This window comes from Athene cunicularia (genome assembly GCF_003259725.1).
Source record: "Athene cunicularia isolate RWA chromosome 3 unlocalized genomic scaffold, athCun1 chr3_part1, whole genome shotgun sequence".
Lineage (NCBI taxonomy): Eukaryota > Metazoa > Chordata > Aves > Strigiformes > Strigidae > Athene > Athene cunicularia.
Genome location: NW_020799097.1, coordinates 16,035,673 through 16,062,738, shown reverse-complemented (window position 1 = coordinate 16,062,738; position 27,066 = coordinate 16,035,673). Strand labels below are relative to the sequence as shown.

The 27,066-nt window shown below is 44.0% G+C and overlaps 1 protein-coding gene across 1 annotated transcript in view; it reads left to right on the top strand.

The window, feature by feature from the left end:
• The window catches only part of HPCAL1 (hippocalcin like 1), a 64,421-nt gene that overhangs the window by 15,815 nt on the left and 21,540 nt on the right, over positions 1–27,066 (top strand). The window lies entirely within an intron of this gene.

Genomic DNA, 27,066 nt, shown 5'->3' with positions numbered 1-27,066 from the left:
TTGGCTTCAGGGAAAATCTGTACAAAACACACAGTATTTTTTACCAAAAACCTACATTGTCCAGTGGGACCAAGTGTTTTCAGTGTTAGAGAGCAACCTTAGGGGTTTTTTTTCCTTCTGTTCCGTCCAACTGTTAATCTAAAGGAATGCGACTTCCAGAGGGTTAAACAAGCGGCGTAACTTGTGCTAATCTCGGCCATGTGTCCTGATTTTGTCCTGTCTGCACCCAAGACTCCCAAATATTCAGTTTGTATGCACTTCACTGGGTCCTTATTTGTAAGTAAGCATAATGTTAAATTGGTAAAGAGCAGCAGGAGAGTGAGATTGCTAAGAAATGCCAGTGCTGTGGCATTGCAGCTGGAGAGCCACCTCTTACAATGATGTAAATCAGTCCAATTTCTTTTCCTCTGGTGGAACCGATCTCTTCCGGCAAATGCCAGCCGGGACTCTGCTCGGTAGCACCCTTTGCTGTTTGTTTTGTTGTTTCTGGAGAAATGCGTACCCTGTTTCCTCTTTCAATTCTAGATTACTTTCGAATGAGATTAACCAAATTATATCATTACCCATTAATTGCTCAGGAAGTTTATTCTTTAGTTGCATTTCCCTAGTGCACAGGATACAAGCTATTAGAGCTCTTGTGTGTTCAGACTGACTAATGAACTACAGTTGAATGTCCCAAACCTCTAATGGACTTCTCCATCTTCCAAATCAATACATTTTCCATAGATGAGGTGCCTTTTGTTACAGATGATACCAGGTTGATTTGAAGTGTCTGTACAGGTAAAATACAGCCACCTGCACTTGTTTCTTGTTGGGGCAGGGGAAGATGCTGGGGTTTGGTGTGTTGTACTGTGCTTGTGTCCACTTTAAATGTGTTAATTTTGGCCAGAAGATGCTTATTTAACATTTATAGAAGGGTCTTATTTAATACCCGTTAAATGTATTTGTCACCAATTACTTCTTTCATCACTGAAAACATCTCCTACCTAATAAACTTTGTTATCCATGTTTTCTGTATAAGGGGAGCTAATTTAACCCCAGATGGTTCTTCTGACTAAGGCTTATGTCTGTAAACCCTGAGCCCTGTAAGGCCGCATTATGAATCCAGTGTGCCTTCTGCCAAAACGCTCTTGTGAGTAATAGCTTATAAACCCTTCCTCTCCCAGCCCCACAGCTACGCCTGGATCTGTATTATAAACCTGCATGCTGTTTGTACTGATAATTGCTATATTGGGACCTGAATCATTAGTTGATCTTTTTGAGATGTTGAAAGATGAATCAAGCTCCCTTTTCTTGAGGGCAGAGGGGAGTATGGGCTTGGTGACTGCAATAGCACATATGTAAAGGCCTGGCAATTTTAAACTGTATGTTTAAATTGTACTTAAAATTGGATTTTCTTTTCTTGATCCAGGTAACACCTGAATGGGTTATAAGCAAAAAACCCAACTTGTTAATATTCAAGGCTGTTAATGTTTCTTTCTCCTGAGTAGTCCCTTTGGGTAGTGCTTTCAAAAGCATGAAGGCAGCCCTATGGTCTTCTGTGCACTTCTGCAGAGTTTAGAGCTGTTGGGTGTTTATACTCCTCCTCACCTTTTCAAATTCAGTTGTGTCCTTTATTCCAATAGATGATCCATACCAGTATGAAAAAGTATCTCTGGAGTGTAACAGTTTCTGTATGGAGCCTAATGGTAGCCTGGCTGTGTCAGTTTGTATTTAACATACAGTGAGAGGCAGACTTGGAGGCAGACCAGTGTTGAGCCAGCTGGGCATTTTCCAAAATGTAAGGTGGCTAAGTGGCACCTGGGTGGCTTCAGAGCAAAGTATAGCATCGTGAAAACAAAATATATACAAAAGTGCCTGAAAATACCTTGAATTTTACCCTAGCTGAGCACATCTGGAGGCAAGGGTGTTAGCTGGGGAAGGGGGCAACAGGCACTTGGGTGCTCTCCTGACAGGGTACTGGAGGCCCTGACACAGCAAGCTGCTTAGCTGTGTTCCTGCCTGTAAGCACATAAGCAGCTCTGAGCAGCGGAGACCAGGGAGCCAGACACATGGTGGGAGACTCGCCTGTGTTGGGGCTGCCCTGGGCAGGGTGGCCAAATCAGCGACAGTGCTGGGGTCTCTCATGCCTTGGTGTGTTTTGGGGTGCTGCTGGGGTGGTTGTGCTGTGGGAGGTTGGAGATGTGATGTGGGCATGAGGGGCGATCCCGGTCCCAGGTGTGATGCAGTGGGGCCACAGTGGTGGCATTGCTGTAGCCTCTGTGCTGTTTTGGAGAAACATGTGAGTGCTGCAACCTATGGCCAGGGAAGGCAGAGGATGGGTCATAAAATGACATGAACAACCGCAGAAACTGCCCATTGCTTGCATGGGTACGTGGCTCTGTAGCTGAAACAGGGCCCCTCACTTCTCTGGTCCAGAGCTGGTATGCGTTGATGCAACATCCAGAACTTGAACTTTGCAGTGAAATTTTTTGCAGCCAAAGACTGACAGATCTGTCCTACCAAACTGGTTTTGTGATACATTTATTTTTAAACTGAAAGCAGAGCTGAAATGCAACCTGTTTTCAATGGAAGGTGGGTCCACTTGAATGGGAGGTCACATGGAGTACTGGAAGGTTGGGCTTCTGTGGCTTGGTGTGGAAATCACCAACTTGTTGTTGGTGCTGGGGCATTTTTGGAAATACTCCTGTGCGTAGAGTGGGACCATGGGCACCTTCCCCATGGCCTGGCTCTTGGACCTTCTCCATCACTAGGATGTTCCCCCTCACCGGGATGTCCTCGTCCCTGAGTCCCAGCACCTCCTGGCAGAGCTTCTCTTCTACTTTTCCTGCCAGCATCTCCCTGGCTTCTCCACAATACACCTGTGTCCCCATATCCAGGGTCCTGTGGTGTCACCTTCCCTGTGAGCATCTGGGCTCTGTAGGGAGGAAAAACCAGCTGCAGAACCGGGCTGAGCACTGGGGCAGAAGAGGAGGGAGCCGACAAGACAAGGGGGAATTTGAAGCTGTTTTCCCCTTTCCCTGAGCATCCTCTGTGCTACAGCCTTAGGAAACCCCCTGGCTTGAGGATTCGCATCCTGTTGGGGAAAGGGAGACCTTTCAGTGTTGTTACATTTTCCTGTTACCTTTCCCCACAGTCTGTTGAAACCCTCCGGAGGAAGCTGCAAGGGCCAGATGTCTGCCATACATACCGCAGTGGAGGAAAAAAAGTGCAATTAATTGGAAAATGTGTCTTAAAATAGAATAAATGGGGAGCACAATAGCAAATGAAATACCTTGTGTGAGTGGCTTATGTAACGAAGTAATTAAGAAGAATTCATTATGGTTTCATGTGTCACTAATCAAAGCTTGCAGTTTTCCTCCTTACCACGTTTAAAAATTGCTATTTTAGTCTTTGTCTTCTACGTTTTTATTATAAATAGGTTTTATTAGTATCTTCACTGTTGAGGCTTTTCTGTGTTGTATGGCACATTTGCTTTCCGTATACGCTGTTTGCTTGTTAAAGGATATTATGGAAAAAACCCAAATGAACGTAGCACACTGCTGCTCATCCATGTTTTTTTTTATGAATGAATATTCTGTCTGGGTGCACAAAACTTGGGGATCACCCACTTTTCAAAAATTTAAAAAATTCAAACTTTTTCATGAATTCTTTACTGTGATGGAAAAAATTTAAAAGCAGGCTTTTCTTTTTAAATTTTAAAGGTTGTCAAGCTGGGAGGTAGTGGGGTACCAGACTTGGTTTATTCTATAATAGCGCTGGTTTTCCCCATCATGTACTGTGTGTCCTACAAACACCACCTGCCTTCTGCATTTTGTATAGATGTTGCTATAGCATGAATGTATAATGCAAATATCTTGTGTGTTGATTCACTGCTATACAACTGTTCATCCTCTAATAGTTTGGGATTACAAAGCATTATCATGCTCAGATTGACTCAGGTAGTGCTATTTTTATTTAAGCTGCATTAAGGTATCATTGTGAATCTTTGGTCTTGCAGCATGGGGGTAATACGATTTACTATTTTTATAAAAAAATCAGCATGGCTGTACAAATCCTGTCCATAGCAAGAGCTGCAAAGATTATTCATGAGTTGGGTTCCCCCCCCCCCCCCCCTTTCTTCTACAGTGAGTTGTTCAATTATTTTCATGTGACCTCCATCATGTTGGCCAGGCTTGGAATAAAATAAGGGTGCCTTGGTTTATGGTCAGACACTTGGTACTTGCTGGGAGAAGTTTTGGTGTAAGTGGGGGTCTTTGATATAAGGGGGTAGCAGGTTTGGGAATGCTCAGTGGAGTTGCTTGGGCAGCCACCGAGAGAGCACAGTGGGTTTCATCCATGTGAGCCCTTGTGGAGTTGTCTAATTTAAGCAAATGAGACCTCCCGTGGACTTCACACCAGCACTTGTCTCCCTCCACCTCACTGACTTTTTATATCAGGTCCTGCCCCTCTTAATTAAAAAAACTGCAGTAATTTGGTGTGGATATTTTTCTCCTTCCTCTCCTCCATATCACCCTGCAGCAGCTTGGTGCCCTGATAAAGCAAAAATAAATGTACACCCTAGGGTTGAGGTTGACTGAAGGGTGCAGTCAGGTATCTACGGACAGCATGTCTGTCCAGCTGGATCCCTGTGGGTCAGACGGACTGTCAACCATTGCATTTCCAGAGGGGAAACGTAAAAAAGCATGGCCTTTCTTGGGCAGGGGATGCAATGAGAAGTGAGGTGTGGTTTTCCTCAATTGGGACAAATACGAAGTTGATCAAAATAGGTTTCCTCGGAGGAGTTACCACTAAAAGTCAGTGTGGTTTGGTTTTAGCTGTGGGTGCAAAAATGGCTTCACAACATTGCTTTGGTGCTTTAGGAATTATCTAGAAGAGTTACAGTAGGCCAGAGATCATTTCCCATAAGCGGTTTGGATGCAGCCCCCTTTCTGGGGAACACAGTAGGAAGAACATTGCCCACTCCTAAACTTTCCACCTTCAGGATTTGTTGGGACGGGGGGCTGCTCCAGAGCAGGGGTGCAGCACTGTCTGTTTGGGGGAGTTTCTGGTCATCTTTCTGGCCTTCATTGGCATTTGGAAGGAGAGACAGTGGTCAACAGGAGGAGTGGTGATGGAGCAGCTCAGTGTGGGCATCCTCCTGGGCTCCTCCGGGGTGGCCTGGCTGGCGAGCATCTTAGTTGGTCTAACCAGCTGATGGCACCCAAAGGCATCAGGATTCTGGCTGTCTCAAGTGTGGTCCCCAGCTGTGCGTGTATGAACACACATAGAGACACATGGGGCCTCAGCCCACTAAAAAGTGTGAATGAACACTTCCGTCCCCTTCAAGTCTTCATTTGAAACGTAGATATGTAATGATGGGAATTTCTACAGCTTTCTCCTTAATTACCAGGAATGCAGAATAGCTTTCAGAAACTACTTGACTTGTACCTTACACAGAAAAAAAGCCAGAGGTAGTGGCTGGATGCTCCACAGTTTGGCGTGGGCAGCACAGCATGTTCATTGAAGGGATGAGAAGATGCTGTAGGTTTGCGAGTGCAGAGCTGCAGCTGGTGTCTTCCAAAGACTTCCAGTCCTGTTCCCTGCTGACCACAAGCTGTTGAGTTATGTATGGAAATCGGCTGGTGAAGTCTGATCTCCGTTACACCGTTTAGGGTAGAGGAACATAAACTGTAAATTTTTCCATAATAAATTACATGAACAATTTAGATGTGGGATGCATGCTGGGTTTGAGAATAGCCAGGCTTGAAGTCAGAGTAAAATTTCTGAATGTTAATTAAAAGGTTTTTTGAAGTGAAGGCTGAAAACCCCATCCTATTTTGAGGGTTTTGACCTATCTCATGTGTTTGTTTTTTTAAAAAGAACACCACCTCTCATTTATTGTACCCCTTTTTATGCTTAGCATGTACTTTAGCTGTATTTAAGTGTTTTGGTAGCAAAGTTAACTATTTAACAAGTTAACCACTCACAGATTTACAGGTCTGAGGATTTTGCTGCAGCCAGGAACTTGGGCTCCATTGCTTGTTAATGGTTTTGTTTAAGGAGCTTGATTTGGTGCTTTTGGGGGGCGGGGGCGTGTGTTCACCCAAGACCACCAAGTGTTGCATCTACATATGCTTGTCATATCCAGACATTGCCCTCTTGCATGGGGTTCTGGTGAAGTTCCAGCAGAGCATCAGTGGGGTTGGGGGTGCAAGCTAGTTTTTCTGTGAGCAAAGAGGGTCAGAGCTAAGTTAGACAATTTTATTTTCTTCTCCCTAGGCATTTGGTATTTATAAATATTGCCCTGAGATTACGAGAAGATCTTGTCTCTTTGAAAGATCTCACTTGCTCCCTTCCAGAGAGCTGCCCTGCATCGCCAGGGGAAGCAGATGTGGCCATCACACCCTTGTCTGGATACTGTTGTTGTCCGACTGCAGATCATGATGCTTCATCCCAGACTAGATGATCATTGTAGGTCCAACTACTCTCTTCTGTTAAAGTGGAGAGGACTGGGCTATAGATCTCAGCTAGTATCTCTGTTCCTGCTGTCGTGCAGGGGAGTGGGAGAGGTTTTCTTTGCTAGGTGTCTTTAACACCCTGAAGCCTAAGAATTAATTGTCTCAGTTTTGATTTCATCAGCAAATGGAGTGTGGTCACAAAATGTAGTGAATTTGCTACAGTAAATGTGGATTCAACTACTGAGTTTTTCATTCCACAAAAAAAAATTAGTATTTGGTCCTCACTGAATTTCAGTGAAATGCTAGGACAAAAATAATTTAGGAAAAATACTAATTTCTGAAATTTAGGGAGGAATTTTCATTTTAGGGATTTACCATTAAAAAAATTTTCATGTCATGTCAGTATTAAGGCATGGATCCTTAAGGGTGCATATCATGTTTCGTACTACCTGTATGTCGTAGTCTTGATAATTTATACTGAATCACTAAGGCAGTTTGGTTTTAAATCTTTTTCTAGGTTAAAATACCTACTCTCTGAATGATGATGAAATATTTTAATGCTCTAACAAGGAGCATGATAGATACGTTAATATAAATGTATGAAAGTAGAAACTTCAGGATTCAAAACTCTGAGCAGATTCGTTTCAGAATATACTAAAAGTACTTTCCTTCAGTTTGCATATGCTTTCTAAGTGTTTTGAATCTGAGGAAAAGAGCTTTTTCCTTTTGTTTTGCTTTGGTTTTGGTTGGGCTTTTTGTTTTCTGTTGGACCAAATATATGTGACAGACTCTGTGGCTCACTTAGTCAGGTGAGAGGATTGAATGGTCCCTCTTCACCACTATAAAGATAGTAGGAGATGAATTTACCTGCAAAATAGCAACTGAATGGAGGATTGATATTATAGAAGATAGCAGGTGCAAAAGACATTTCAAAACAAGAAGGTACTAAATGTTGAATTTTGTATAGTACCTGGGAAATTTCAGGTTGTCCTCTTGAATCAGTGTCCTTTTAAAGATCGTAGGTGGTGTCTGTTATGAAAGGGGTTTGGTTTTGTAGGCTATTTGGTTCTTTGGTTGTTTCCAGGTGTCTGCCAGCTCTGTGGTTGTGTTCCCCTCCAGCCACATGCTTTCTCTGTGCCTTGGATAAAGGATGACTTAGTAGGAGAATGGGCCTTAGCATACTCTCAGTCCCTCCCAAACCCTTCCCGTGATGGGAAGGAATTTATTCTATTTCTAGCTAAACAAATGTAAAAGTTTGATTTTATTTCTCATTGCATCTCAAGCATCCTTTTCCCTTCAGCCTTCCATGCTCTGTGAGATGCCCTGGTCACAGGGGACAATGGCTCTGCCTTGGAGTCCCAGAGCAGCATCCACCTCTGACAGCATCCACGCAGAATCCAGGGCTTGTTATGTCTAAATGCAAACCAAAACCTGCAAAAAGTGGTTTAATAATGGGAATGTCAGCAGACCCCTGAGTGCAGTGATGCTGCTGGATGTTTCCATAAATCTAAGGTTTAGGGATGACTGTTATGATACATGGCATTGAGAGAATGTGAAACTGCAGTCGTTAAACAACAACGGGCTTTTAAACTGATGGCAGCTTCCTAAACGGTTTTGCAGTGAAACAGATTCCCTTAGGCCACCATTCTTCAAATAATACAGGTCATACTGACTTAAAAAAACAGGAAAATATTTTGTTTTGATGCTGTAGCACTGCTTTTACATACATCCCAAAGGTCAAGCTGCTAAGTGTTTGCTAGGTTTTAAGCTGGAGGTGTTAGAAAATAATGAATGGCAATGTTTCCACATAATTCATTCACTTTTATTCCCCTGAATTAAGCCACCTGCAATACCAAGGATTCGCATCTATTCCTAGATGTGTTTCCGAGCAAGTAGGCAGTCACTTTTCTCAATCTAAACTTGGCTGTGTTTAACCTAGTAGGTAGTTCTGTACAATGTCTGTTTTACAGAACTTTATCCAAATATCTCCATCAAAACCTGTTCCAACTTCTTGTTTAAAATGATCCACAATAAAGCTGCATGTTGCCTTGTCTCCTTTGAAGCCATCATTCCCAGCCTAAAGCTGGAGATGTAAAGATGCATGTATTGCCTTTTCCTTTGTGCCAGAGAGGTTCTGGTGGACAAGGGCTAGCCATGATCTGAAATGCATTGGACAGTTTCCTTTGAAGAGGCATTTCAGGAGGGTTAGGTTGTTGCAGAAGACCAACCCATTCTCAGTCACTTACTTTCACATCTTTTTATTTTTCCCCTGCCCAGGCTCAGGTTTCTTCCTGAAAATAGCTTGCTTTGGCTCTGTCTTCGTGTCCCCCTCATTCTTCAGCTAGATGAGAACTCATTATCTTTCTTCTTCACTTTTCTTTTTTCCCCCTTTCATTACAAGGAATAGAGGAGAGGACAGAATATCCCAGACTGTGAAAGGTTGCCAAACAGCAGAATTTGGTTATTTTGTGTAATCTCTCTTCGTACCATATACAGCTCAGCCCATTTATCTCACTATAAGCTCAGTTTCAGCCTGGGGCTGGCCTTGCTTGCTGAGTAAATCCAGACCAATTTTTTTTTTTTTTTTTTTTTTTTTTTTTTTTTTTTTGTATGTGAAATCCATTGAGAGCAGTCATATTTCACTTTGAAGCCCTCTGTATCATGAGATGACTGATTAAAGTTGGATGCTATAATGGGGTCCAGCTTTTCTAGGAGCCCTGCAAGACCGAGCAGAGTTTGGGAAGGATGGGCTGGAGATATGGAGGTCTCCTGCTGTGCCAGGGTCATGGAGCTTTTACAGCTTTTACAACCTGAGGAGTTCCCTTCTGAACGTCACTTGCAGTCCCAGCTCTCTGCAGATTTTGGTGGATACCATACTTCTTTCCACCACTTTTCTACTTTGCTTCCGTAGTCTGTTGTAATCATAAATGTATTTTCTGTGGACAGTTCTTTGTGGAAGAGGAGAGCTGTCTAACTGTGGTGATTTTAGCCATGTTTTCTTCTTCTTGGGGAGTATGCTTGAGTCAGGAGAGGAGAGTGGAAGAAGAAAGGTTAAATTAACTATAACATGAACGTTTGAACAGATGGCTGACCTCTGTAACACCAAGAACCATTTAATTTTAGGAATTTGCAGGCTGTTCTAAGTTTGTCATGCTCTTTACAACCATCTGAGTGTAGATACATGATATGATTTATCAGCTTAGTGCAAAGCTTTGTTGCCTAATTTTCCTGCTTGTTTGAAACACTGAGCTTTAGGTGGATCCTGGAGCATTGATGGGGTTGGCTTCCTTTGTGACTACTTCCTTTAAACCCCTGGAAGCTGAGAGGAGGGATGCTCCTGGTCATGCTGGGAGGAATTCAACTTCTCCACTTTACTTGCTCCCGCAATGGTGCTCAGCCCTAGCACGGATGAGGGCCATGGAACAGTTAATTGTGGGCAGGGCAGGGACAGGTGATCATCCTGCCCCAAATCACTTAACCGTCTTAAGGGTCCACCCTTGCCTGCCTGAACCAGCCAGCCAACTAATCTTTCGGTGAGCTGCACAAGTGAGCGCTGAGCTATGGTGTGAAGAGGGAGATGACACAGAATAATCAAATTCCCCTATCCTACCTCCCCCCAAAAAGCTGTACACTGTGTGCTCGTGTAACAGTGGAAGAATATTGCTGTTTGGAGCAAATTATTTCAGGCTATGGTGCATTCTCCATCTTCTGGAGGCTTTTAGGTCAGGGTTGCATGCCTTTTGAAAGTGTAGTGTAGGCCAAATGGGTGGTGTCTGGATGCAGAAATTCTTGGAGAAATTCTTGTAATCAAGAGGTATCATATAGATCAGTGGTTCTCAAGGCTTTTTCTGAGAATGCAACAAATTCCTGGGGATTGCACTTCAGACACTTGTGTGAAGATGTGGAAGAGCAGTATCTGCATGGTGGCCATACATGAAATCCTTGACTCTCTCCTGGAGACCTGCAGGGATGAGTGATGCCAATGGGGTCCCATCTGGGATTTAGTGAGTCAAGGGTGGAGGAACAACTTTGAAGTGCTTGGAAATTGTCTTTATAAGGAGCGTCCTTATAAGGAGCATACCATGTTAGTCCACCAAAAGTGAAAGGAAAAAAAAAAATTGTATCAGTGCCGTGTGTGTTTCTTTTAGAGGTCTGGCTTATCACTATGGTTCACTTTTCTTAATTACTGCTAATGCTTCTGCAGTATGCAGTTGGAGCTGGAATGTGGCTGGCCTGGAGTCAGGGTGCAGAGGCTTTTACCAGGGCCACTCAGAGACAGGCCATCTGCAAGATGTATTTATTTTTTTCTTATTTGTCTTCTGTAAATAAAAATGTGATGCTCTGAGAATGTTCATTCCATCCTATTAATTCACTCCACTGAAGTTGCCATTTTCTGACAAACTTGTTTTAGAAAGTTATGTTTGGCAAATGGCTGTTTACTTCTTCTTCTGTCATTGCTGCTTGTCCGTGAAACCCGAATCTGTTTGTGTGCAAGCTCAGCTGTAGCTCAGTTCAGAGGATTCTTTAAACCATAGTTTTTTTCTGCTCTCATTTGCCTTTTTTAGCTCCTTTCTCACATGATGGAGGAACTGCAGGTACTCCATATCTGACAAAGGCGAATGACGAAGGTACATGTATGAGGGCTGTTAGAAGGCTGCAGCAGCCGTGTGGTTAAGTTTCCTTGCTTAACCAAGTGTTGGAGCTTTTCAGAACTCTTGGCATCCCTCAGCTGTAACACAGAGGAACTAAGATTAGATTTGCAGGGGTTAATTTCTTCTGTCTGCAGAAAACCATGTGAAGCTCCACAGAGGAGTAGCCACCCATGTTGGTTCCCCCAAGTCCTGCTTGCTCAGGTCCTCAGCCAGCAAGGGAGACTTCTCCATGATTACCTTCAGCAAGATCAGCTTGTCAGGAGGATTTGGGAGCAGTAGCTTTTGTTTTTTTCTTCTTTTTTTAAGAAAAGTGATTTCTTTGGGCTCAGCGCCTTCTCTGAACTGAATTTACCTACTTGGGACACTGCAATTTGTTTTAGAAATAAAATACTCCATCGTGGAGCTCAGTGCAAAACTGTGCTGTTCAAATCACCAGAGGAAAAGGGATAGTCCCTCGGTGACATGAGTTGTTGCAAGAATTTTCTCAGATTTATAAATTTAAGGCTGTCCCTATCAAAGTGAGCTTAAGCAAGGCTTGCTGTGCTTTTGCCCACAGTTACTGCATAACCCAGCTTTGGTCACCCTAGCGTAGCAACGGGTGTTTCTGGAGGAAGGCAGAGCATAAGGATTGTAGTTACAAAGGGAAATGCAATTATAAAAGCAAAAGAGCAAAGAGTTGTTTATAATCTGTAAAAATTGATACTCGCTGCTCCCAAGTTTGCCTTCCTTGACTGCAGGTTTTCTCATTAGAAGCAGTTTCTGTAAATACCATCTCTTTCTTTCCCCTTGGAGGGTTCTCAAATTGCTGGGCTGGCATTGTTGCCTGGGTGATCAATAAACTTTAATCTACATGATGGGGTGTTTTCCTTGAAGTTGTTTTTTTCTGTAGTGGACATAACATGTCTGAAGCAAATATGAGATGAAGAAGGGTTGAATTTGACTTGGCTCACTCTTACTGTATGCTCTTAGAATTTTGCCATATAAATGTCTTCCAAAACAATTACAGTTATTACTAAGTGGACACTAAATGATTAATCTACTAACAGACAGCAAGCGCAGTATTGTCTTTGAAACAGTTTTTGAGACTCTTCCCTGCTTTTTTTTTTTTTTTTTTTAAATTGTGATTTGTAGCCTGGTTCTCTTTCAGTCTGTGCCTTCGCTTCAATGCTGTGCTTCTGTCTCGCACTAAAAAGCATATAATGGAAGGGGTTTTAAAGTCTGCCCTGAGCCATAAGAACATTCAATCTTTTATTTCATTTGAGGCACATGGTTAAATTATCATGGGGTTGACTGGATTTATTCATGCACTTAGATGCATGCTTAATCTGGGTGAATAACAATGCTTGAGAGCTTTTGTTAATGGGGGGTCACAAGTGCTCCTCTGTGAGTTGGTGGCATTGTGTGCAGAGCATGTGAAAATATTCATTGATCATTTTACTATCTGGAGTAGTCCTTGTACTAGGAATACCTGCTTGTCCTGCTTTTCTTCTCAGAAGGTCTCTCTTTTGGGCTATGTGTTGTGGAGGGAGAATTTGCTAGTGCGTAGTTAAGGAGCAGTCTGATTTGCAGCTGAACTTAGGAAGATGACTAAACACTTTAAAATGCAATGATTTGTGAGAGAAAAGGCAAGACTGCAGAAAAGACTCCAGTTTGGTTCCTCATACATTCTGTAAACTTGTACATTTTTAACATTTTTACAGCTACAAGTCATAAAGCTACGTACCATGTTGCATCGAGACAACTGACTCAGAAAATCCTCTGATATCTGTTGATGCTGTGTATTTGCCTATGTGCTAGTGCTGGTTTTAATTGTCTTTCTGTTTGAGGAGATGTCCTCAGAGTATCCTCTCAGTTTAGAGGTTAAGCTATTTCTCGTTACTTTGAATAGCAGTGGTATGTTTGGTTGTACACCCGGTTGAGACGGGTGGGAGCTGGTGAGCAGCAGTGGAGCTGGATGTAAGTCATGGAGTTACCCGTATAGCTTCTTACCCTTTCCTTAAGTTGTTCCGGTTAATAACATAATAACTCTGGACAGTAATAGGTTTGCTTCCCTGGCTTGTATTGACGGCAGTTCTGTTGTTGGAGAGGTTTTGTGTTCAACTCTTAACTGCAGGCACAAAGCCACTTACTGCCTGTATGGAATACTGGCTTGATGGAGCTACAAACCAGATTGTACCCATGCTCCCTGAAGTGGTAGGGTTCATTAAAAAGAAATTGGTGTTAGTCCAGGAAAGAGCTACATCTCCTTGTTGGGAATATTTTCTCTGAACTTTAATCTTTTCTCATCCCCTAAAGGCCACCCTGTGCTTTGGCAGTGACACTTTCATTGGGAAACAAGAAGGCTTAAAAACAGGTCCATACTGCACACTTTTTTAATCCTAGCTTTCTTTGGTAAATTAATCATCTTTTCTTAATTCCATGTGATGGAAGAAACAGTTGTGATAGTGCTTATAAATTAGGCAGTTTTCTTTTGCTTACGACACCGAAGTTAGGGAGTGAATTCCAGACAGACATCTGTGTTACATTAAGGTTATTCAAAGCAAAGCTTGGTTTTAGTCTTATCTTATTTACTAACAAATTTTAATAAATGTGAGACAGACTTCTCCCACCCAGCAACAAATATGATTGTTTGGTGTATTTTTGATGCCTATTCCAAAATGCATCTGATGACCAGCGTTTAAAAATCAGTAACGTCCTATCCTCCAAACCTCCCGTGTGCGAGCCTGTGCTGCAACTCCTGCTGGAGGAGGGCTGATGGTGTGCTGAGGTCAGGAAATGGATATGAACATGCTGAAGGGGAGCACCAAGAGTGGTCTTGTCTATGGGTGCTGAGGCTACAGGTGGCAAGTAATCCCCTTTAATCTTATTTTAAAATAGTTTTCTCAATGCATCATGAGACTCTTTCATCATCGTGTTGTTTAGGTTTCTCTGTGAGCTGGTGGTGGTCAGTGTGTTTCAAAATAGCTTGTTTCACGAAGCTGTGTTGATCGCCAAGTCCAATATCATGCTGTTGCAGAAAGCGGGAAGTAGACTTCCAACCCCAACAAACGGGTCCCCTCTCGGGTGCTTGCCTTGCTGAGAGGCTGTCCCCTGATTAGGAACTGCCCCACTTTCAGTTTTAACTTACTCATGGGCTGTTTAATAGTTTGGGTTTTTTTTTGTCAGTGCAATGTTTGTGGGGTTTTTTTTCCAATCTGCTGTTCATTGCCCTGATGCAGTTACAGCAAAAGCTCCTCTCCCTTCTTGAGCTTTTGTTTTAAGATGCAACAGCCAAGTGCTGCTAGTCTGCCACTTTCCTTAGCCTTTTTTTTTTTTTTTTTTAAATTTTGTATCACTGAAGAACATTCTGACCTTTGCTCTTTGTTTTTATTTGCATGATCTAATTCAACTTGACTTTGGCAATTCTCTTTACCCCTTTGCTTCCTGACCTCTGTGACACAGCTGTCTCTGCTGAGCAGCCTTTCCTTTCCATTCCTCACAGGCACTTTGCTTAGTTCTAAAATCCCTTTTTTGGTGATTGTTTCTCCAGTTAGATTGGGAATCATTCCCTAGACATGTCCCCTACTTTACTTGGGGTTGTAAGTACTGACTTTTTTTTGTCTGTGTGTCTTTTTGTCTTTGCCACAAAGGTATTCTAAGCTTCTTACACATGTGTCCTTGAGCACTTCAGTCTGGTTGACTTTCATACTGAGTTCCTTTGATTCTTCGAAGCTTATTGGAAATTGAAAATATAAATTTCTGTGTTTCACTTCAGAGTATTCTTCTACCTAAGCCACCTCCCCATGATGACAGTCGCCTCCAGAGTTACTTTCTGTGATCACTTGCAGCTACTTGCACTGTCTAAATTAGTATGGCCCTTTTCTAGTTCAGCAGCTGGAGGATTACAGCTGCTGTCTGCTGCTTCCAGGAATATCTGTGGTCAGCTCTTAACATTAACAGTAGGTTCTTCAGTTGAATATTTTGGGAAGTTACAGCCCCACAGTAAGATAAACCATTTTTAGCACTTTTATCTCACTGTGAACCTTGCAATCTACACTGCACTCCCATACAAACTGTAGGGTGTAGGACAACCCGTGCAGTTGTCCCTCCTTGTCCCAAGTGGCACGGACCCTGTAGCAGCCATAGGCCAGCCATGACTGCTGTCCTGAGTTTCTTCTCGTTCTGCTTCCTGACTTTTCCATTGCATTGCCATGTATCCCAGTATCAGTATGTTAATGCTTGATCTTGTTTCTTACTCATCATCTGTGAATTTCTGGCTTATTATCTGCCATCCTATCTGCTGCTGTTGATGTCAATATGTTCTTTGTTCTCCTAAATTTGGATGATATTGTGTGCTTTTTTGTTCACATTTACCAATCCCCCTGTCTGTTTATTAAAACCAGATGTGGGAATTAGCTGATTTTCGTCTCTAGAGGTTTTTTTTTCTTCAGTTTAAAGCTCTCAGCTCTGCCTGCTGTGATCGCAGAAGGCCATCTCACATCCATGGAGAAACATCCTTTTTCCATGAATGCCTTCTGGTGGTGGAACACCCTAAAACTTCCCTTGTAGTGTCAGTTCTTGAACCATATGGATGACATTAACTTGTAATGGCTTTTCCTTCCTTTTGTAGCATCAAAAGAAAGTCCCTTGGGATGATGCTCAGAGGCTAAGCCTGGTCTCCCTAGGCTCTTGGCTCTAGCCTAGAGGGAGGTAGGCACCACCAGGGAGCATCTAAAACAGGCTCCTGCTCCAAATTCCTAGTCTACTTCTCCCACTGGCAGAGAGACTGTCCTCTTCGGGGCTAAATTTAGTCCTGAGCCTTGTTCATGCCTGTGGTTGAGTTCTCCATCTGCACGCTGAGACCAAGAGCCCTTCATCTCTTACTGGAAGGTCAAGGATAAACCTCTTGGGGAACTAGGAACTAGAATACTCTTAATAATAAGGACAAAATAAAGTGGTGTGTGTAAACAGAGAGCTGAGGATGGTACAGTGGAGCAGTGCCTGGGGCATGGGATGGAAAAGCGGAGTATGATGGAGAGAAGTCAGGCCCCCAACACATAATCTGTGGTCTTGCAATCGGAAGCAGCTAAAATATTTTCATGGTGCAAAGACATCTTAAGGGATCTCTTCAAGCAGGAAGAGTAAGTCCAGATTGCTGTGTCTACAGAGAACAATTGTTTTATTTCCCATTAAGAGGATAGACACAAAATCAGATTTCCACTCAGAGTTGTCTTATATTTTTAGCCTGTGATTGGATTGCAAATGCACACTGGATATTTACATTTCTGGAAGCAGGCTCTGGTGCCGTCGTCTTAACCAGGATCCAAGTTAATTTGCTGCACTTCCAGATGGAAGCCATTCATTTCTCTATTACAGATTTGCAGGAATGCTTAATTTAATCTAGATTTTCTAGCTGAGTAGTTTGCCTGTTCTAACATTCAAACATTTTCCTTATCTCCTGCTTTTCCTTACCTTCTGCTTTTTTTTCCCCTTCCCCTTGAACTGAATTATCCACTTGTGCAGAGTAAAGAAAAATAAATGGGTTTTGCAGAAGGAGCCACCTGTCCATCATCCATCCTGTGTGGAAGCTCTTGGAGAGCAGATTGTCCTTCCCTCTCCTACAGAAGGTTTCCTAAGAGGGGACTAAGTGCAAGGCATAGCTGGTAGAGCCTCTTAACCCTGTTCCACTTGGTTTGTTGAGGCTTATTAAATCTTGCTAGCTTCTTTGTTTTAAACTGTTTAATGATCACCTTATTCTGGTCTAGTACATGCGCTGAATAAAGATGTTGTTAAAACTACTGGCTTTTTCTCTGCTACAGGTAGATAAGGATATTTGCAGGGGGAGGCTCATAATTTTCCTTAGCAACATTCAGCCTCCAGTGCATTGAGTGACTTGTGATTGTATTATAGCCATTTCTTTAATGAAATTTTAAACTACATGTCTCTTTACAATCACTTCTGCCTAGGGTTCTTAGACAGCCGTGCAAACACTATGTATATCATTGCTGTGGCGTGCAGTACATACTGAAGAAGCAGATGGGGTGCAGACAGGTAAGGTTAGCTCACAAGCCAGCCCCTTTCTTCGTTACTGCATTTTCCGTAACAGTTAAGACTGTGGTAGGAAAAAATGATGCATCATGTTTTAGCTACATTAGTTTAAGAATGAGTGTATTGAACCAGCTTGAGGTCAACTTTATTATTTATTCTTCCTGTGTTACGAATTCCCAGTGCTCCCAGCAGCCAAACCTCATCCCAGAAAAACATAGAAGTGCTGCACAGAGCTACTGCATCCTGAAGCCCTGGAGCCACAGTGTGCTTGGAGCAACAGATGTGCTTGTCCTGAGTTATTCGGGTTAGTGACCTGCAATACTTAGCATATGGATGAGCATTTACAGTTGTCCTGCATGGTTCCTGTGTGGATTGTGGTCATGCCACAGTTGAAGAAAGCTGGAGTTGGTAGGGGATATGCAATATGAAACTGTCCTACTTCATTCGTTGCTCAGGATTGTTGCCTATGAGGCAGGCATGATAGAGATGACATCATAAGGTACCAGAAGACATCTTTTTGTTCTGCATATGTACATCATAAAGTCTTGCTGTCTTCTGGTCTGTGGCTCAGGCCCCAAGCTGCTGGGGTGATGCTTCCAGCCAGGTGATGCTCAACCCTTGCAGTGGTAGGGCAAAGTGGGGTAGTTGGCTATGCAGTCAGGAGACTCTGGCTCCCTTCTGAGTAGTCCTTGGTACTTTGACATTTTGGAGATGGAAGTGTAAGTGTTGGTTTTCCCCACAGCAGATGAGTGACAGGTTTTGGACTATTTTTTCAGGTGATGGAAGGGATGGAGGCTCACTTCTGGAAGGCAAATGATGAAGCATGGGGCAGGGCTGGGCGAAGCGATACTGCAGTTGTGGCTGGGAAAGGCAGGCAAGGGCTTGGCAGCGCAGCCCAGCCTCTGGACCGAAGGCAGGGGGTACATCTTGTGCCTTGACGCTTCAAGCATATACAATCTGGACCTGATGTGCAGCACCACTGGCAGGCTGTGAAACCACAGAGACAAAGGTGGTGTGGTGGAAATGGTACAGTAAAAGATTATTTGGTTAACGTACTCAGGGCAGCATCTCAGGTTCAAAGACACCCAAGGAGGGTGAGATTTCTTTAGGAGGAATAAAGTAATATAAGATATGTTTAAATTCTTATCTTACACATTTGTTTGAATACAGTACTGACTTATCAGTAGGAAAACTGGTTTAGTTTATTTACAGGAGGTGAGATGACGTGATAAACTTGAGTGGGAAAACAATCTAGTATTTTACATTATTTGACATTATATAAATGGTACTGTAATATACATTTTATTAGAGCATTGTTTTTTGTTTACCACTATAAAAAAGGATGAATATGAAGGAGAAAGAAACAACATTTGTAGTAGAAACTTCTGAAATGTAGCTGTGAGAAACTTGTTACATCAAAATGGTCATCCTGGAAGTTTTCTCCCTGTTGTGCTGTATGTGCAAACTCATTGTAACCCTTTAGGAGTTTTTACCAGTCTCCTCCTGCCTTAGTGTGACCAGGACACCAAAACCATGGGATTATCCCTGTGCTCCCCCCAGTCACAGCACCATACAGTATGCACGTGTTGTGATAATTGTTCAGCAAGTCTGCCTGCCGCAGCCAGAGCTGGTTCGGGCTACCTAGCAAATCCTATTAAGTCAGGAGTGTCAATATAATGTGTACAACTTTGGTTCAGAGGGGGCTATTTATAGCTGCAGTAAGAGTATTGTGTGCACAGGGCTTTTCTTTCACACCTAATCAGGGACCTTGGCAGATTCACTGTCCCCTTTAACTGCTCAGCAGCTCAGGGGCCTGACCTTCGAGAGCACCAGTCTTCTAGCTGGAAATCCTGGTCATCTTGTAAGGCCATCTGAGGGCCATCGTGGAGGAGGAGGTCGTGATTTTCTGCCTGCCTCTGTACAGCATCTCCTCATCTCCTGGCTCACTGGGTTCAGTGGTTTGGCTCTTAGGGTGTGCAGTGCCCTGCCATCACCACAAGTGCTGTGGTGGGAAGGAGAAGGGGCACCATATATATGTCAGTGATTTCATCAAACTTCTCAAGCTTTTCTAGTGATGAATGAGCTTTCTCAAATGTTTTAGGGTAAAGTGTGTAGGATCTGGAGTTTGGAGGGACCAAATGTGGCAGAGCTGCTGCAGAGGCAGGGTATCAAGATGTGCTTGGTCTTCATGGGAAGGATGATTTACACACATTTTTGGCAACGTCAGTTCGTGGTTTTAGGGTCTGGCTGGGGAGATAGGATGGACTTGCCTATAAGAAGTTTCTAGCCTGGGGTAATCCAGCAGTGGAGCGAGGACCTCCTTTGTGAGCATGTGTTCAGTCTGGTTTTAGGCTTTGGCATTTGGCGAGCATGCTAATGGTATGCAAGGAATTGCCATGAACTTAGTTTTAAAATAACACAGCATTAGTGGAGCACAAACAGCAAAGACCAGCAAGAACATGTTTCTTCCTGCAGCTGGCTTGGGCCGAGGTCCCCCCACCGCCACCAGACCCTGGGATGCTGCAGTGAAGTGCAGTCAAATGTGTTAATAAATTGTATGAGCTTTCTGCACGCTTGCTGCATTACGCTGAGCAAGTTGATTATAAGGATTGCTTATTTTATGGGTTTTTTATATTCTTATTGGGAGCCATTTATCAGTCTGCATGGAAATCTGATTAGCTGAGAATTGCTAGCTCTCTGGTATATATTGACCTATAAAGCGAAGGATGCAGCAGTAGACATAGTCCATTAGGCTGCTGGGGAAGTCTGTGGGCTTCTTTGGAGGTTGGAAAGGAGAGGTCTTGACACTTAAATGCCTTTCCCTTGGGAACTCGCCCATGTTTGTCACGAAGGGTTCTATGCCAGCATCCCCTGGGGAGTCTGGCAGCCTGTTTCAGGCCACTGGTGCTGCTCTCTGCTGCTGGAAATCAGAGGTCTGGGTGTCAGTGGGTCTCTGTGCCTGCCCCGGTGGTGAGCTGGGAAGGAGCTGCCTTGCTATGGGTTGTCTCCTGCAGGAGGGGAGCAGGACACTGGTGTCACTGCAGTCACAAATCCACCCCATTGAGAGAGCGGTGTGGCAAAGCCTCAGGCAGTGTGAAGGGGGAAGATGCTGCTTCTGTAGACGAAAGGAATAGGGAATTGTAGCTGACTCTGGTGCTTTTGCAATGCTTCCCGCAAGTAAGTGTGATGCTCCTTGCAGAGTGTGGTTCATTAGTTAAGTAGGTTTAAATTCAAGTCTCCTTCAGAATATGGGGGCACAGCATAAGGCTTCTGCTTGACCCAGCAAATGGCACCTCCCCTCGCTCTGCATAAAATAACTTTTAGTTTTAAAGCAAGGGCATACTTAAACTTGGCACCAGGCACTTCAGTGTGTTGCCAGAGGGTGTTCAGTGGGCACTATATATGATTGGATAAAGCATGGACAAGCTGAAATGACACCTGCAGCCTTGCAGTGATCTTTTTGTGAAATGTCTTCAGTGTTGTAAAAGCCTAGGGCTCTTCTCACCAATATCCTCTTCCTCAATTACAACAAAAGATTTAATTTTTTGTTAACAATGTAGGAAAAGCTTTTGACAGTAAGGCAAGCAAAGGCTGTGGAAAGCTTTGCCCTTTGTGATGATGTGTTCAGAATCACTCTGGGTGAGATGGTTTAGGGCAGCAGAGCAGTACTGCTCACATCCCCAGAAAAGGCCAAGCCACCATCCAGGAGAGGATAAAGGCATATTTTTAACACTGTTTTGAAAGCATGAGTTCAGCTGCTTGGTCGAGGTGGATCCTGTGCTCCCAAGTGTGCCTGAACGGTGTGTCAGTGTGCATCCTGCCCTGGTCCCTCCTGGGCTCCTCTATACACTGACCTGTTCTGAATGCCCGGTCTGGCTAGTTGAGACGGGTAAAGAGAGCTGAGTAAGAGTGAAACAGAGGGTGATTGTTAGCTACAAAATCTTAATGTTCTAAAGCCATCCTGTGTCTTACCATGTGTTAGCTGGGTTGGACTGGAAAAAGATGTTCCATGTCAGCTCTGCTGCTTAAAACACACAAAAATATTTGCCAGCATTTCTAAGAGATTTTTGAATTAATTATGTGCAAGGCTGTGTTGAATCTGCTTTTTATTCTAACACAGAGGACCACTGAGTGGTTGGAGTGGCCCAGCTGTCTTAGCTTACACCTTTTTATATTCATGAACATCTTCTTATTGTTGAGGTTGTGGAGCGAAGCTTGTGTCTTCAAGTCTTGTAGTGCTTGAAGCAGTCCAGTTCATCCCTGAGCTGCTCTACAGTGGCATACCTACTAAATTTTTCTTGTCTTGGAGATAAAAATCAGTAGTGAGATACTAAAACTGATGCAAACACCTTCTTATGATTTCAAGTGGCTTTGTTTTATCTTTCAAATTTATTTTCATCAAAGTGACGGCTTACGCTTGTTGTCTAAGCAGTATGGAATCCAGCAGGCAGCGAGGGCATTTTTCTGCATGGGATGAAGCATTGCCGGTGACATCAGGGTGGCGTGGAGCTGGCATGGCATTTGCAAACAAACACTCATAAAGCCAATGCTGTGATTAATTCGGGTTTTCAGAGGTCCGAAACAGTCATTTCTATATTAATAATGTTCACGTTTTAAGTGGCCCTCTACTGACATGAGGTTTCTCTTTGAACAGAGGTTGAAACAGGTAATTTTACCACTGGACCCTCAATATGTAGCCATGTCAGGCTGTGGGCACCAATTGGGTCTTGTCTAAATGTAGTTTCTCCTTGAAGGTTTTTTTTCTCTTTGATGCAGAAGTCTTGCTGCTGTAGGTGTAGATACGTGCATGGTGACCTAGTGCCCCCTTTTTTTAAAGAAAGATTTGTGAATTTCCAATAGACGCATTTTGGGAAACCAAGGGATCTTTCAACTTTTTATATCTATTTTACCTTTGAGGGAAACTAAGTGCTGTACCAGAAATTCCCAGAGTGGATGGGTGACCAGTGGTGTGATCTCCTCCTAGCTCCAAAAATTAAACCTTGGGATCTGTAAACTGCAAAACTATCAACCACTTGGAAACCCTTCAACCTTTTCTACCTGCCTGTGCCTCTGAAACTAAAGGTTGGGGTGTCCCTTGAGATCCTGTATCTGTTTCACCAAAACATTTGAAGATACTCTGAGTAATGATGTCTGAGGAGCTGCAGGATAGAATCAACAGCCAACTCCTGGCTGGTCGGAATTCAGAACTGTGTTTGAACAGGTAGGAAGGGACAAATAATCCCACACTAGCACTTCTTTCTCTGAAGTGTCTGCAGTGAAGCTTTGCGGGTGTGAGCTGCATCTTCCGCCAGTGCTCCTGGATGTCCTGAGCCAGGTTTTTGTGAAAGAGGGAAAAGGGGAGACAAGCTGAGAGCTGAGCCACCTGCCTGCTTTTACACTGTAGCAGTGCTAAGGGCATGTTCTCTCTCCAAGTTCTCCCTTCAGGCTTTGTCTGCTTTGTGGAGAGACTTAATTCAGTGTTTGAGAGATTCTTATTTTGTCCATGTAGGAATGGGGATGCTGAGGGGTATAATGGAAATGTGTAGGGTGATAGGATGATGTCTATTCTCCACCACTGCCCAGGAATTTCTGAGTATTGGAAGGATGTAAAATGTAAACCCCATCGCTGGGTGGAGTGAGGGTGTACGCGTGCTTTGTGCTTGTGTTTTCGCTTTGTATTTAAGAAAAAAACCCAACTCTTATCTAAAAATAAACTCACCATTCGCCTCTGCTTCCTGGTTTGTGCAGGGCTGCAGCAGGGCAGCCAGAAGGATGGGGCAGCCGGCCCGACCCTGGGAAACCCCTGCCTGAGCCCAGAGTGGCTGGAGGGTCAAGGTGAGGGGGTGACGAGGGACAGGCAGCACCCCCCCGGGCAGCCAGCGAGGAGCTGGGTGTAGGGTGAGCGTGCTGCTGTCCGTTGGTGCGTAGGCTCCCTTAGGGTGTCTGTCCGCGTGAAGTCCCTCTGTGCCTGTAAAGATATGTTGTGCTGCAAACATGTAGCTCCTCCCTCAGTCCTGAGCATATGTTTTGGCAGTGAGGAAGGTTGGCGTTAAACCCTAGATCTCAAAAAGTGGTTTACAGGTCCAGAACGGTTTAGGGGTGCAGCGGCTACTGCTCTGGGTGAAATGGGTGAGCTTGCAGAGCAACGGTGAGGCCATCGAAAACGTGTAACCTAATGGCAGCCTTTCATGCTGTCGCTCAGATGAGGGAGACAAGCTCTGGCTTTCCCAGGTTGTTTTTCTTAGTTTCTCGCAGGCCTGGTTTCTCGTCTCTCACACGTGCTGATGCAGCAGTGTGGCGTTACAGTGGTGTAACTGGCACCAGAACTTGGCTCGAGCCAGTGGGACACTGCAGCGCAGCTGCGCCGGCTCGCGTGGGGCTTCGCTTCCCAGGTAGGGAGGAGCGGCACAGCACTGGGGCGGTTTGCAGAGACACTTCTTGGGGAGCTGCAGACGGGAAGTGAGAAAGGCACTGCCCGGCCGAAACCACAGGGCAGCTGTGTTCATCGAGAGCTGCCCTGGGAGCTTATTTTTTCATTAAGGATGCTTATGACATTTCCTAATGTGTTGCTTTTTTTTGTTTTGGTTTGGGTTTTTTTTTGTTAGAAGACCTAATGATATTGTGCAAGGGATGCACAGGCAATTCAAATGTTCATAATACTGAAGTGTTTATGAATAAGTTGACAAAAGCAATAGGAAGTTGTGTCGTTTTCTCTGCTCTTTACAAAAAGGGTTGAAACTCCCCTAGCTTGTGGTCAGTAAGATATTGCAGAACCTGGTCCTGGCCTGCGCTGCCAGCAGGGACCTTAACTTTTTTTCTGCATGTGAGCTAAATCCGTTCTACTCTGTGAACCTCCATGAACGTACATTACTTGAGTCAAGTCCAGAAGCTGATGATTTGGAAAGATTACTTTGAAAGTCGTCCTGAGTTTTATCAGTGATTTCTTTGTTATTAGTTCTACTGACATAATATATTGTCTGTATATTTACATTGCATATTTATACTTCACACCTTGTTAGTTCTTAGAGGTTTAGCAATCACCTGGAAAAATTTGCACTGAGCAGTGAAGCAGCCTGATGGGGGAATCAGTGGCTTTGATTCTTCATAATCTCGGTTTTCTGACATGTGTTAATGTATTTTTCCCCCAGCCCAGAGGAGATGGCACTTGCAAGTTCATCAGTGGACTGGTAAAGTGGCACTGGGGAGGTACAAGCTTGCTGACTGGTGGGTTGCCGGTCTGGGGTGGCCGATGAGAATCATCTGGCATTTTAAAAGCATTAATGGACTACGGATATTATATCTCTGTGTAAAAGGTGCTTTAAAAAGCGCCAGGAGGAGTTGCAAATTGCCCAGCTAGCTGGCAAAACATCTGAATAGTAGAACTCTATGGACAGCATCTTGTCATACTTGGGGCTTTTCTGAGCGAGAATAAGGTTGATGGATACAGTTTAGTTTCCATGAAACTGTAGGCAGTTTTGCACAAGTAATTGTGAAGAGAGTAATAGTGGGTGGAAAGAGAAATGTGATGGAGCAGGACTCTGATGAGAGTCACAATCTGCATTTCTTTCTTTCCACCCTTTTTTGACTGAAGAAAGTCCCAGCCCTGGTGGCTCTGTCTCTGCTGTGTGGTCCCGAGGGGATGCTCTGGGCTATGGCTGCTGGGTACCAAAGCACCCAGGGAAGAGATGCTCCTAAATTGACTTGAGTGGTGGCACAAGGGCTGGGTGTTTTAATGAGGGCTGCTGTCACCTCATCCGCGTTGATCTCACAGCCCAGGGACGGCTAGATGCTTTTTAACTCTGGGTTATTCATCCACTTGTTTTTCCTCTGTGGGGAAGAACTGGTTATAGTGCAGGGATGCTCTTTGGTGTATCCGGTGGTTTCAACTCACCTTGAATTTCATGACTAGTTGCTGCAGCAGTCAAATGTGGTGTCTGAAGGCAGCACTTCAGTCATGCGTGATGGGAGAGGACAAAAGTAATTTATCTGTTTTGCTTCTCTGAAGACTTCTTTTAATCTGGCCAGTTTAGCCAGTTTTGCTGTTGGTTGGTTGGGGTTTTGATATTTTGATGTGTGTGTGTGGTTTTTGTTGTTATTAAAGACAAAATAATAGCTCCTTGCCTCTTTAATGTAATGTAATTAGATGGAGAAGCAGGCTATTGAGTGCTTCTGACTAAAGCTGTGAAAAAGAATAATTTTAACTGCTGTTATATGAAGAATCTTCCTTTTTCTGCTTTTATAATGATGACTGCCTGTTTGTATTTTAGCATCTGTTCCTGTAAGAATGTGGAAAGGAAATGAGCTGGCTCAGCAGAAACTGAAACCCAAACTAATCTCATGCTGTAGTAAATGCTCAATAGTCTCATTGTCCATGGGCACTTCAGCAGCAAACCCAGAAAAAAATCCACCAAAACCAGCATTCAAAACTGGAATAGACGGCAGAGAAAGCATCAAAGCCCTTTTGTTGTTTTCCCCAGCATCCCACAGGCTCCACGCACGTGCCTGGCAAGCACAAAGCTTGGCAGCAAACTGCTGAGAGCTTTGCCCTGCTGCTCGGGGTGCTGGGTATGGGGTCCCGCAGCCGGTGGTGTCAGAGCCCGGCTTCGCCATCACCGGCGGGGTGGCAGGTTCCTGCCAAAGCTCTTTATGAGCTTTCCGAGGCTGAATGCTGTGCGTCCTGCAGAGCCCCCCCCCGTATTTTCATCCAGTGCTACCCATTTGCATAACTGACTTAGGCATTACCCTCCCTACTCTCCTTGCCTGTCTTCAGCACTCATGCATCACTTGGCCTCTCTGTTTTCATAAATAATTTTCCAGCCAAGTTGCCCCGTAAGTGAGGCTAGGAGTGTTTCAAAGCAGAGACACTAAGTTTACATTTTTGCCTATTTAATTTTGCATATCTGTTTCATACCTAAACTCACTGGGATTATTTACTGGAAGTATACGGAGAATAATATTTCTCATTTGAAAAAATCCTGATAGCTTGTGAACTTGATGCTTTTGCTGGTCAGAAACTGAAAGTGGAATGGATGTTTGGGTTTTTTTTAAATTACTTTATCAGACTAAGAGAAGTGTAGAGATTAGTAGAGCATAAACAGAAGGAAGTAAAGCAGCTTGCAAATGTTTTAATGATCTGAGTAGCTAATTTGTTTAGTATGAGTTGTCAGTGAGCCTTCAGTTTGGCACTTAAGGTTTTAGTTTGTTAAATACAAATAAACAAAGCGTGGAGATGGAGTTTCTAGAAATTGTGGTCCAGTTTAGCAGTGCATACATTCTTCAGTCCCACATGCGGGATTGCTTGATCCATGCTGGTATTCCCCAGCTGGGCTTCTCCTTGTGAGGTGTTGTTGTGTATTTTAACTTATTAATGTCACGGACAGTGGGATTGAGTGTTTCCTCAGCCAGTTTGCAGATGACACCAAGTTCAGTGGTGCAGTTGATATATTTGAGGGAAGTGATGTCATCCAGAGGGACCTTGACAGGCTGGGGGAGTGGGCCTGTGGAAACCTCATGAAGTTCAGCAACACCATGTTCAGGGTCCTGCACATGTGTCAGGCAGCGCCCAGTATGAGTACAGAATGGAGGATGAAAGAATTGAGAAGGACTTGGGGTTACAGATGGACAGAATATTGGACATGAACCAGCAATGTGCACTCGCAGCCCAGAAAGCCAACCGTATCCTGGGCTGCATCAAGAGAAGTGTGAGCAGCAGGTCAAGGGAGGTGATTCACCCCCTCTGCTCTGGTGAGACCCCACCTGCAGTACAGCATCTGGCTCTGGGGCCCCCAACATAAGAAGGACATGGACCTGCTCGAGTGACCCCAGAGGAAGGCCACAAAAATGATCAGAGGGCTGGCTCACCCATCCTGGGAGGAAAAGCTGAGAGAGTTGGGGTTGTTCAGTTTGGAGAAGAAAAGGTTCCAGGGAGACCTTATTGAGTCCTTTCA